Source organism: Camarhynchus parvulus, chromosome 7 (genome assembly GCF_901933205.1).
Source record: "Camarhynchus parvulus chromosome 7, STF_HiC, whole genome shotgun sequence".
Classification (NCBI taxonomy): Eukaryota; Metazoa; Chordata; class Aves; order Passeriformes; family Thraupidae; genus Camarhynchus; species Camarhynchus parvulus.
Genome location: NC_044577.1, coordinates 12,181,217 through 12,193,678, shown reverse-complemented (window position 1 = coordinate 12,193,678; position 12,462 = coordinate 12,181,217). Strand labels below are relative to the sequence as shown.

General features: G+C 44.9%; 1 protein-coding gene across 4 annotated transcripts in view; it reads right to left on the bottom strand.

Annotated features, from left to right (window-relative positions):
- KLF7 (Kruppel like factor 7) overlaps nt 1-12,462 on the bottom strand; it is a 65,716-nt gene that overhangs the window by 22,073 nt on the left and 31,181 nt on the right. The window lies entirely within an intron of this gene.

Here is a 12,462-nt window from a genome sequence, read left to right as displayed (position 1 = left end):
CCTTTCATTCCTCAATATACTCCTAATTGATTTTTGTTGGAGAATAGAAAGCCTAATTAATATTTTTATTATTTAAAAGGAATGCAAAGGAGGGAGCAATGGTGACTGCTTAACTGGTCCGCCGATGTTTTCTACACAAAAAAAAAGAGAAAAAAAATTAAAATTGGCATTTTATTCAGTTTTGCCACCTGCTAGAAAAATGGAAAAGCCTTTGAAAGGGTGACAAAGCACAAGAGAAAAGCCAGCAGAAGACAGTATGGGGCAGAAGAGGAATGTGACAGGATTGTGAAATACACAATGTGAGACGGTTGTACCTATTTTTAGAAGGGCAGGGATGATCAAGTGTAAAAGCAGTACATTTCCATGAATGATGTACAGCTCCTTTCATCCAAAAAGGTCAGAAATACCCTTATAGAGAGGTGACTCTGATTATATTTATATTAGAGATGGGGGAAAGAGGTTAAGAAGAAGACCCAATGTCCAATCAGTCTTTCTACAAACTTCAAAGCTCCGGATTAGTTCCTAAGGGCCTTGCCAAGGCTCGTCTACCAAGCCAGCAGCAGTCTTCAGCATGTAGCCATTCAGGACACAAAAAGAAACCAATTTTTGCAGCATTACATCTTACACACACACAAGCACCTAACACACATCCACAAAGCCCACTTGCCTAGCTGAAAAGCAGAGAAAAGCAAAGCACGTAGCAACATTCAAAGAAATGGAAATGTTCCATTTTCTACTCAAGAGGCTGCATTTAACAAGCACACATTGCCCTCCATACTGAGCCCTGAAGGAGGGGAGGAACGCCTGGCTTTATCTCTTTGGTTCTGAGACTCCCATTGAGAGTGATAAAGCCTTTGCAATGTGCTCCCCGTTCAAACCCCTCTCCACAGCTCCTCTTTGAAGGAAGCTCCTCCATGGTGGGGAGCAGGGCTGGGGGACAGATGCTGGTGCCAGCCTGAACACACAAGCCCAGCTTGTGCCCCATTAATTGCCAGCACATCCTCCCCTGGGCCGGGCCCTGGGGACAGGAGCAGAGCAATAGGGACACATGAGCACCCGGCAGCAAAACTACCCAATTAAACCTCCAGAGTAAGTGAGTATGGAGGAGAGGGAAAATTTTTAAAAAGAAAAAAGAAGGAAGGGAAAGGGAAAGGGAAAGGGAAAGGGAAAGGGAAAGGAAAAGGGAAAGGAAAAGGAAAAGGAAAAGGAAAAGGAAAAGGAAAAGGAAAAGGAAAAGGAAAAGGAAAAGGAAAAGGAAAAGGAAAAGGAAAAGGAAAAGGAAAAGGAAAAGGAAAAGGAAAAGGAAAAGGAAAAGGAATGGAGTTGCTTGGCAACAGGCAGGCAGAGGCAGCTGGGCAGCAGGTCGGGCTGGTACCCAGGCGGCCGGGCCGGCCCATTAGCGCCCCGCATCTCCTGCATTTCGTGCCGGGGTCTCCTAGTAACAGCCTGAGCACGCCGCGCTGTTGCGCTTCCCCTCCTCTCCTCCTGTTCCTCCCGATCACGCGAGGCATCGCTGTTTGCCCCAATTACACATTCTCTGCTGCTTCAAGCTGACATTACTTCGGTCCCCAGAGGAGCAGCAAGAAATTTTTTAAAATGTCCTCTAATAAGGGCTTCTAGTTTCAGATTCTGTGGAGCTCTGCAAGCTCCAAGATGCAAAGCAAGGTAGCAGCGGCAGAAGGAACAGATGAAAAAGGAAAAAAATTCAGCAGCTCACTGGATCAGATTTTTCCAGCACTCTAAAACATGTTCTCTTCCCTTTGTTTTTTGTAAGGTACCTTAGAGGGTGGACAATGAGATAGCCTTTAAGGGACATGGTGCATATTTACATAATCCAGAGCAGGGTATCAAAGATGTGTTCCTTGGAAACCTAGAGTTTAGGTCAAGAGTTTCTGAGAAATTCCAGACTATAGATAAAGGCAAATAGATTAGGAAAAATATGAGATGCATGTATCATGGACTGTGTTGAGAAATGACAAAAAATATTTAAGAGGAACAGACTCTCCTTTTCCAGAGGCTAACATTTTTTATGGTTTTGCTCCATATTTTTGCTAATGAATGTGAGGTTGGCTTATTCAAACTATTGCAGTGCTGATGTTTTTCAGCATTTACCATCTTCTCCCTTTAGTGACTAGAAAATCAGAGAAAAGATGACCATAAAAAATGATGCAGACTGGCAGAGACAGCACAGGAATAAAACACGGGGGGAAAAGAACAGACATTCCTTCTGATTTCCCACTTTTGTCAACAACAAAAATGGAAAAATATCCAGGATTTCAATCATTCAGATCCTGAATCTGATTTGAGGATAGATGCAAAAAGAAAATAATGTGCTTGGGTTTAAAGAATACACTGGCAAGTTCTCTCACTAAAGGCTGCCCTGGTGCCAAGGCAGAGCTACCTACATGCTGGCAGGCACATGCTGAAGGAGATCCCATCCTTCCTGGTGCTTTCTCTGTCCTTGGGCACAGCTGGCAGGGGGCACCCAGCTGCTCCACACCGAGCAGGGCTCAGTAGAAAGGCCTTGGCAGAGCTGCTGGGCAGCCCTTGGTGAACTAAGCAGACTAATCTCAACAGCACAAGGTAGAGAGTAAAGATAATTAATTTTACCAGCTAGGAAGATTCCTCATCTGGATTTCAGAAAAGGCACAAAGGATTACCTGTCCTTAGCTCTAAGGGGGTTACCATGCAAGTAGCTGGAAAGTACCCAGACCATTCATGCTGCCAGGTGAGTGCAAGCAACCAAAGGAGAACACAAATGTATTACAACATTCTGTTGCTGGGTGACACTGTGTCTTCAGGGAGAAAAATCAAAAAATAAAGAGGTTTTCTGTATGAAACATGTTTACTAACACACAATCAAAGCCAAACAAAGCCCAAAAAAATCCCCTTTTCTACGGGTCTCACAAAGAATTAATGATAAAATATCACTTATATGGAAGTCAGTTTACAACAGATCACAGCTTAATCAATTCAAGTTAATTTTTACCCAGATATTCAGAGATAGAAGTCTTCTATTATTTTCAACCACATGGGCCAAGTTTTTAGCTAAACTTGTTACACTGTGCACAGTTCTTTTCTCCCTGCCTCTCTCCAACACACATGCTCCGATTTCTAAAATAACAACAACCATACTGGAAAAAACCCAAATGTGGAAAATTTCATTCTGAAGAAGGAAAGGCTTTGCAAACTTTACAGGTGACCAACAAGATGTACAAATGGAAGTTTATATTAACTAAGCTATTAAGACCTCTCTGTGTGTGGTGAGAGTCCAGATGCACAGGAGGAAGGAATAAATCCCCACTAAGCCTCTGAATATGCACGGCCATACAGTTGAGTACACCTTTCTTTCAGAACTCAGCTGGGCATCAGCTTTTATCTTGAAACTCATGTTTGTCATCATTAGCATAGCTAGCATGCTTGCAAATGTTTTTTCAGCATTCAGTTTTTGCAGCCACAATTTTCAGTTCTGAGTCTTGAAAGCCAGATTCTACCTAACACAACATGTGTGTGCTTATCTGCAAATGGGGACTTCTGGGATTGCAAACTGGCCTGCAGTGTTTTAAAGACTTTGATTCTTATTAAGCCTTCTTATCATGTCTAAAGCTGACCAGTGGAAAGATTTTGGTTCTGCAATCATTGTCCTCAAACAGGTGGCTTCACCCATCGTGCAAGAAGTTGATCCACACACAGAGTCGAGGTACTTATTTACAGTTCTGTGCAGAAAGGGGTGCCGTGTGGGAAATCCACAAAGGAGAGTGTAGATGTGTTTCCTATTGCTTTAGTGAGAATCTGAATCACCACACATGTTATGAAGGGAATAAACCCCTTTGAAATTTTATATGGTAGACTGTATCCAATTGACATTGTGGGGTAAAAGATAATGGTATGTTGAGAATGGTCTGTTATTCCTCTTACAGGTCAGTTTTCCAAGACCCTGCTCAAAAGAGGTTAAGATTTTTTGTCAAAATCCATGAAATTTTGGCTTTCCTCTTAATATGGGTTGACACTTTGCCCTCAAGAGGATTTTGTGTGGAAACATATCATGGCTGCCCAGCTGGGGCACAGCACTGAATGCAGCTTGGATGGAGTCTGGGCAGAGCTCACAGTGCAAATCCTGTGGGACACAGGCCACTCCCCTGCTGGGCTCAGTGCCTGCCAGCAGTCATAGCAGTGGGACAGGCTTCCAAATCCATCTACCCAGGTGCTTCCCAGCTCCATTTTGGCTTTCAGTGCCTGCCAGCCAGGTGGGAAACGTGTTGTGACATCACAGAGCCCTGTGTGACAGCAGCCCATGATGTCACAATGCCAACACGAGCAAGCACATGGAGACTGGGCAGCCTGGAACATCACAGCCTGAGCTGCGACCAACATGGCACGCCGAGGCAGCTCACGTGTCAAGATGTCACCCTTGCAAAGGACCAGAATGAGGCTCATCCTGGTGGTTTTCCTGACCATAGTGCTCCACAGGCTGTCTCTGTCATTCACTGCCCCCACGTGTACGGCCAAAGAACGCACCAGCTGCCTAGACCCCTGCAATCCCACAGACTGGGTGAGGTTCAGGATGGGCATCATTCCCGAGGGTCCAAAGAAACCTCCTGTTGTCTCCAAGAGTATGACTGCTGCATGGACCAGCACCACTGGCCTTTGCAAATGCCAGCACCAGGTCAGGGAGAGGCTGGACACTGCTCCTGAGTGACTGAAGCAATCGCCCATTATCCCAGAGAGTGCAGCCTCCAGCCTGCCCTATCCTTTGTGCCAGTTTTGGAACCACCTTGCCCCTTGACGTGAGCTGGTTGCTCTGTACAGCCTGGCAACCTGTGGGGCTGCTCAGCATGGCTTGCTTGTATTGCCTTCTGCATCTGGAGAAACATGAAGAAACCTCGGGGACAGGGAAGGTGATGGATATCCTCATCTTCCGTACAGACAGATTGCTGGGAAAAGAGCACCTTGAGGTGGTCCAAATTGTTCTACAGAGTGGAGGCCAAAACCAGACTGCCACACAGGGCCATGAGGCTTTTCTACCACCTCTACATGAAAGAGCTCTTCTGAATCAAGGAATCAAAGACAACTGACAAAACAACCAAGATAAGACCAGGTTACAAGGAAGAAACAATGCCAACTCATCAAACTAGGGATAATTTTACCAGAAGGAGATTACAACCATCGACTCACGGTGCACTGATTTGAGAACTCAAAATTAGGACACAATTGTGCAAAAGGAACAAATAATTTAACCAAAAGAAGATTGAATAATAATTAATTAATAATATGAACTATGTCTTGTAGTCAAGGAATTTTAATGCCTTGTTTCTGTCAAATGTTCTGTGGGACTGGCTAGACCAATTGGCAGCGTAGAGGTAAACCCATGTAGGCTGCTGAACTGTGGCAAGACATTGCCACAGGTAGAGAAGCTGCCTGTAAAAGTACACCATGCAGATGTCCACATACTCAAGAGTTGGGCTACTGAAGAACATTGCAACAAAGAACAGGTGGATCAGGCTGCCAAGATGAAAGTGTCTCAGACAGATCTGGACTGGCAACATAAAGGTGAATTAGTTTTGGCTTGGTGGGTCCATGATGGCCCAGGTCATCAGGGAAGAGATGCAACATGATGGGCTCATGACCAAGGGGTGGAGTTAACCACAGACAGTAACTATGAAACATGTGCTGCAATCAAGTAGACCAAGCATAAAGCCCTTGTCATAAGGGGATAATGGCTGAAATATAAGTATGGGGAGGCCTGCAGATCAATTACATCACACTCCCACAAACCCACCAAGCCAGGCACTAGATGCTGACAATGGTGGACACAACCACTGGATGGCTGAAGATGCACCCTGTGCCTCACACCACTGCCCAGAACACCATCCTGGGCACCGAAAAGCAGTTCCTGTGGTGGCATGGAACCTGAGTCAGACAATGGAACTTATTTCAAAACTAGCCTCACAGACACTTGACCAGAGAGCATGGGACTGAATGGGTATCTCATATTCCCTATCCCTAACAGGCTGGTCTCCCTGCCTGCATTTGTTTTTGCTGTAAGGTGGGCACTGCTTATGCCATTGTGCCCATGGCTTTATTTGGGACCCCACCACCCTTGACAAAAGCATGGATACCTCTGCTGTATTTAGGTCAGCTTCCATGAAGCCTTGTAGTTCATCTGCTCCTGCTTTCAAGTTGCTGCTGCTGGTATGCAGGTGGGACTGTGTCCACATGGGGTGGGAAAGACAGGCTCTGGATTAGGAGAGGTCCATCCAGGCTGCTGGCTACTATCTGCCCAGATATGACCCAGACTCAAACACCCACACTGTGCTTAGGAAAAGCCTCTAACCCAGCACCTGCCTTTAAGATGAGAGGTAGCACACTTGACTTTTCCTGCCCAGAGCACTTCAGGTCTCTCAGTCATGTCCATCTCAGCCTAAAACAGCATTTCTGAGGACGCATCTCCAATTCATCCCTGGCATGACCTCAAATACTTTAGAAATGACTGTGCTTTTGGACAAATGGACAGGAAATCATAGCTTCTCCTTGTTAACTTGCCAATTCTAACCAGTGTGGGACAGCAGCAACACAAAGGGAAATTGGCAGAAGACAAATTGGATTTTTCTTTGAGTCTCTTTTTGTGATCTCTATCATTTGCCCACTGGCTGGGTGCTTCACAGGGGCTCAGGAACAGGTGGATGGGTATAAAGAAAACACCAAATTACAAATTCAAGAAGCTCCTCTGTGCCTTACCAAGGTACACTGCCATAACACTTGGAGGCACCTGCATTTGCCCTCCTGCCACTGCTGAACAGACAAAAACCATCAATTTCTAGGTCTACCTTGTGCCAGAAATCTTCTCACATGGCAAACAAACAAACAACTAACACCTATGTACATTTTCAAACCTAAACACTAAGATTATGCCATGCTATTGATTTGGCAAATGATGGAGCAGAAACACAGGACTGAGAATTCAGGTATTGACAACAAGCTATGGATGAACACCGCTGGTGTTTTAAATGGCAAGGGCCGCTTTTGGCAGGGGCCATCCTCCTGCTGCCTGGGTAGTTTTCAAAGATAATTTTTTAAGTCTAAGCTCTTGCTGTAATAATGAAGTGAGGCTCTGACTCTCCATAACAAAATCAGAACACTCCCCTCCAAACTTGCCAAATGGCCAAAAGGCTGCAAGATCAGAAAGTTGTAGGGAGTTCAGGATCAAGCTGGGCTTATTTTAATCAGCTTTGATAAAGACTTGTTATGTTTTTACACAAAAAAAACCTTTTTAAAGTCCAGCATCACAACAAAACCACATCTTTCCGAAGCGGCTAAACAACTGTTCTCCCCAAGAAATGCAGCCCTGAATGAAGGTCTTTCACATACCCTTCCTCCTTCAATTCCCTGGCTCTCACTTCCAGCAGTGTATTCATCTGTTGCTTCAGCTGCTGCCATTGGAGCTGCAGGATCCTCCATGTCCCTCCATGTCCCCTTGGAGGTTTCAGTCCTGCACACAGAGCTGTGGACTCACCACAAAGCCATGGGTCTCTGTACAACAAAAACATCTTGGGCTTTGGCCTTAATTCCTCCTATGTCACCAATATTGTTCTCCCAAATGCTTTTCCCTAAGTAATTTTTCAGTCTTGAATCCTACAGAATCGGTGCTGTCCTTGGCTACTTGCTTTTTCCTTCTCTTCATTGGTTTTCTGTTCACAGACGCTACTACACTAAAACAATACAGCAATGCAGCTTCCCATTCATGTGCTATCGCTGACACAGTCTTTATTTTCTGTTATTCCTTTCCTTTGTATTAATCTTCTTTCCTATCATCCAGACTACTCTCCTCAACTTTGTCCCCTCCAATAATTTTCAGATTCCAGATATTTTCTTTCATCTGCAACACTTGGTGAAAGTTCTTCTCCATTATTTGATACACCATCTCAAAAACCTTCTGCTGGGAAATGCTGTTTCTAATATCTTGTGTCTCATCTTTTCCTTGCAAATGTAGTACTTTGTTTTCCTGCAGAGTGGATTTGTTTGTTTTAGTTACTCTCACCCAGCATTTTGGATCAAAGAACTCTATAATTTAAAATAAGATGTCCTGACAATGTGAAACAAACCCCACTTAAGAAGTGCTATCTTAAGATCACACATAGACTAGTAACATCTATTTACATGGGTATTTCCCACTTGTTTAGCCCTTAGAAACCTAAATATAGATCTGAGGTGCCCAACTGTTGTTTCTCAGACTTGAGCTTCAGTTGTATCCAATCCTGGTTTTGGATGGATAAAGAAAAAAAAATCAAGCCTTCTGATACTTGTAAAATGCAAATCCTAGCAGAACCCCAAAAGGGTATTTTTTTTTATCATTGTCCCAATCTTAAGGATTTCCTGGCCAGTTTCTATGTGCTGCATCATGCCCAGTCAGAAAGTGCCCACGCCACCTTATACCTTGCCCTGCTAATTACTGCAAGGAAGCCTGATAGGAATGGTTTTGTCAGGAGATAGAGATCTCCAGCAGTCTCTGATCTGGGAGACAGTCACATCCCATGACTAATCTTCCCATAGGTCACAGGCCAGCTCACCCTTAGACTTATTTGCATTCAACATTCTCCAGCAATATCCTGTTTTCTAATTTAGGAAGTACTGATGATTATACATGGGTTTGGCTCATTGGAATTCCTTTCCTCTCCACTCTCCATTACATTGACAATTCATCTCCATGCATGTGTGAAGGCAGGATGAAAATTTTCCTCTCTTAAAAGAGAGAAAATGCCATTGTTTGCACTGATGTCTGCTCCACGAATAACTGTGAGAGAATGCGCCAGAGTTGAATTACCATGCCAGTCCTGGTTGCTCCTTCTTTAGATATTTCTACTGCACCCTCACACCGGCAGTGTGGTTTTCCCAAACCTCTATCTCACCTTTTCCTCCTGTTTACAGGCCCAGCTGCTATTTCTTCACCGAGGGGCTTCTTTGCTGCACTCTGACAGTCAGTCCCACCACTGCTCTTAGCTCCTTTACACACCCTTAACTTTAGATGCCCCAGCTTGCTTTGAGTTCAGTCAAATATTTTCATTTCCCTTTCCATACAGACAATGTTTTTCCCTTTCCCTTCCAGATTAAATTCTCTCCCACACAGATGATTGTTTTTCCCCTCTCCAAAGGTCATCCAGAAGGTGGTTTCATAACCAGTTCAACCACTGATGGGCCTTAGAGTGCTGTCCTGATTCTCTTGCAGATGAGGTGTGGGACAGTAACGTGGAAGATGCACCAAGTGAAATGTGAAATGTGGGGTTTGATGCTCCCTGGTCTTCCCAGCAAAATAAAACCCCAAGAGAGGATTGTTCCCAATCTAGCAAGCTGCTATCAGCCCGCACTGCCTGCAGCCCAGCCCGGCTCATCAGGCAGCAGCAGGAACAGCAGCCAGCGTCTGTCTGGTCAGCCTTACATATGAATGAAAGGAATGCAGCCTCCTTCCGCTGCCTTCCACCCCCCAGCCGCTCCCCAGCCCATGGCTTCTAGTTTTCATGCACCGCAGTAAATCCCTCTGATCCAGCAAGTGGACTTCGCACGTGCAGGCTGAGTGACCAGCCCACATCTGCCTCTGTGCCTGTGAGCCCCACACTGGGAGCTCTTTGTGTGCCGGGCGCTCACACCGTTCCACAGAGCCCACACTGGCACACTGCTCTCGCATGACACACTAACGAACCACCAGCCAAAGGAAAATATCCTGCAATCATTTCAGACCCTCTGGCTCAGCCACTGACTAAGCCAAGTGGCTACTAGCCATTGGCACTGATGGGTGCATTTGCAACCCACAGCACACTCAGTTCAGGCGTGAAAAAAACAAAGCACCCATGGAAAAAAGGGCTCCTTGTCCCATGCCCTGAAGGCTGCATGGGAAAGGACACAGTCCTGACATTTATAATTCAGTCCCAAATATCCATACCTACTCCTCTCTGTCCCATGTCTTCACCAGAGGCAGGAGCTCCCTGTGGGGAAGCCCACTGAAGAGGTCAGTGTGAACACATTAGACGTTTTGATTGTACCAGCTCTCATTTAAGGCATCCAGCAGTCAGTGTGTTTTTAGGGAACAGAGCACGCAAGCAGTATGAAGGAGTCTGGATGACTCTGTGCTCCAGACTCAAATAAGCTGTTTAGGTAAGCCTATCACACTCCTTCCCTCGATTTACTCAGGTTGCTCCCAGGATGTAAATGTTCACAGGTATTTAGACAACCTGCTTTCCACAGACAAAATGACACAGGTTTCCTGCTCCCAGGTTCTGCATCAAAGATGTGTTTTAACAACAAGGGTGCATTCAGTCCTCATCACCATGCTTTCTACAAAGCCGTGCACAGCTAGGACATGGGTAGGGGCAGGGTGGTTTTACAGCTGTTAGGATAGGAGAAGTCATCATTCCAAGCTTGTATTCCCTCCTGTTTTTTGCCTGCCTGCTTTCCTAACAACCTAAGCTATCAGCTCAGGACATGGTGAATGGAAACAGAAACACTCCCATAATTTGGGGCTGTTTAAACCACTGATGGTTTAACTGGCAAGATCAGAGCTAGCTGATCCCACCAGGTGAAGTGCTGGGAATGGGAGGTCTGGGCTCTGCACCCAGGCAGCTGCAGTCTCGTCATCTGATAAAGGTCTTCTCTCTCTGCCAGCGAAGGCAGACATGCCTCTCTCACCACATCAAGCACTGCTGTGGATGGGCAGGCTCAGCACGTCATGGCACCACCTACAATCCAAGGCGATTCAACAGAAAGATCACAGGGCCAGTGAGAAACGTTTCTCATTGTGGATTAATTGTAAAATGTAAGATTTCATATGGTAATGTTGGAGGCGAAAGGTTTTGGCCCCAGAAAATTCAACCAGGCCTAAGGCTGGGATCAAAGGCATGCAAATTCTTACAAGATTTTGACACCAAAGGGTTGAGGCGCTGAGAGATTAGAAGTTTTTGTAAGTGCTCCTCATGATTCCTTGTCCATATCCCCATTTGCATGACTACACCAGGAAAACTTCACAAGCTCACCCTTTCCACACTATTGTGTCACATCCCTGACTAACCTCAGGAAAAGCTGTGTAAGACCGATCACTTCCAGCTTGAGAACGAACATGGGGGTTATATCTGAACAGACAAGATCACTGGGTCAACAGCTCTCACAGTCTTCATTTGTGCTTTCATGGAAGCTCCATCATCTGCTGGAAGGCCTCGGCTGGGATGTCCCACTGGCCAGCCCCTGCAGGGAGAAGCCCTCACAGCAGCATTGGTGCTACAAGGAACCAACATTGGACATTGGACATTCTGACCATGTTGATGCTGATTTTAAAATTATTGTACTACTTTCACTGGCTTTCAAATCACTGAATCACAGGTGAGGTCACTCCTGGCAAGGCAGCCATCCCCAGTAAAAGCACTAGAAAGCCCATATAAAAAGATCAATGCCTTTTATGTCTTACTATGATTTATACTTCAGACCATGCAGCGCTGCCTAGTATGTGATGGATGCAGCTCTCTTAACAACCCACATATTTATCTGATTTACTGTGTTGGTCCAACGTGTTATTTTCTACCTTGCAAGAACAACCTTGCTTCTAGGAATCTGCCTGCATGATAAGATCGTGAACTAAATGTGCAGTTATTGTAAGAGACCACACATTTTACAGTAAAATTGAGAAAACTGATTATAGCAATCCCTCTGGAAACAAGAATAATCACATGATAAGACAGTGCTAATGGGAATTTATCATTTCTCATCACGTGTGAAGCTTAGAACAAAGCAGCAACGTGTGTGAACTGCATAGCTATTAATGCCAATGAATACCAGCTGAAGAGCTGCTGGGGACTATGCAGAAATGAGAGGAGGGAACCTGAACAGCCAGCCTAAGCCAATTCGGTATGCTTCAACCAGCTTACACACACACACACATATATATATATATATATAACATTTGTAAATGTTACCCAAAATAACAGCCTCACATCTATCCATGCATCCCATTCCCTCTCTACCTACATTATTTCATTCAAACTCCATGTCATTCTTTTATTTGTTCTCACTATATTTTAGCACTGGAGAAGTCCAAGATCATGAGTATCTGAAGGGTATGTGCCTCTGCATGCCTACACGTCTGCATATACACACGCTGCCTCATGCACAGATTATTCCTCAACCACATATTTGAGATCTGAAACACACTTCTCTTTCTCGTATACAAAAGGCACCAAAAACCTACCCACGCTATTTTCTATTTGAAGAAAATAACACTTGACTAAACTTTACATTTTTAAAGTTGTCTTGGGGAAGTGCGTGCCAAAAACCCGAAGTGACGTGTACATAGTTTTAACATGAATGATACATCTACGTCCCTTAGGTATCCTAAAATTACTCTGCATCAAGCCCCATAAGATATATGAAACCCCAACAGGTTAATGGTAGATGGTGAACTCCTCTGTTCTATTGAATAATGGG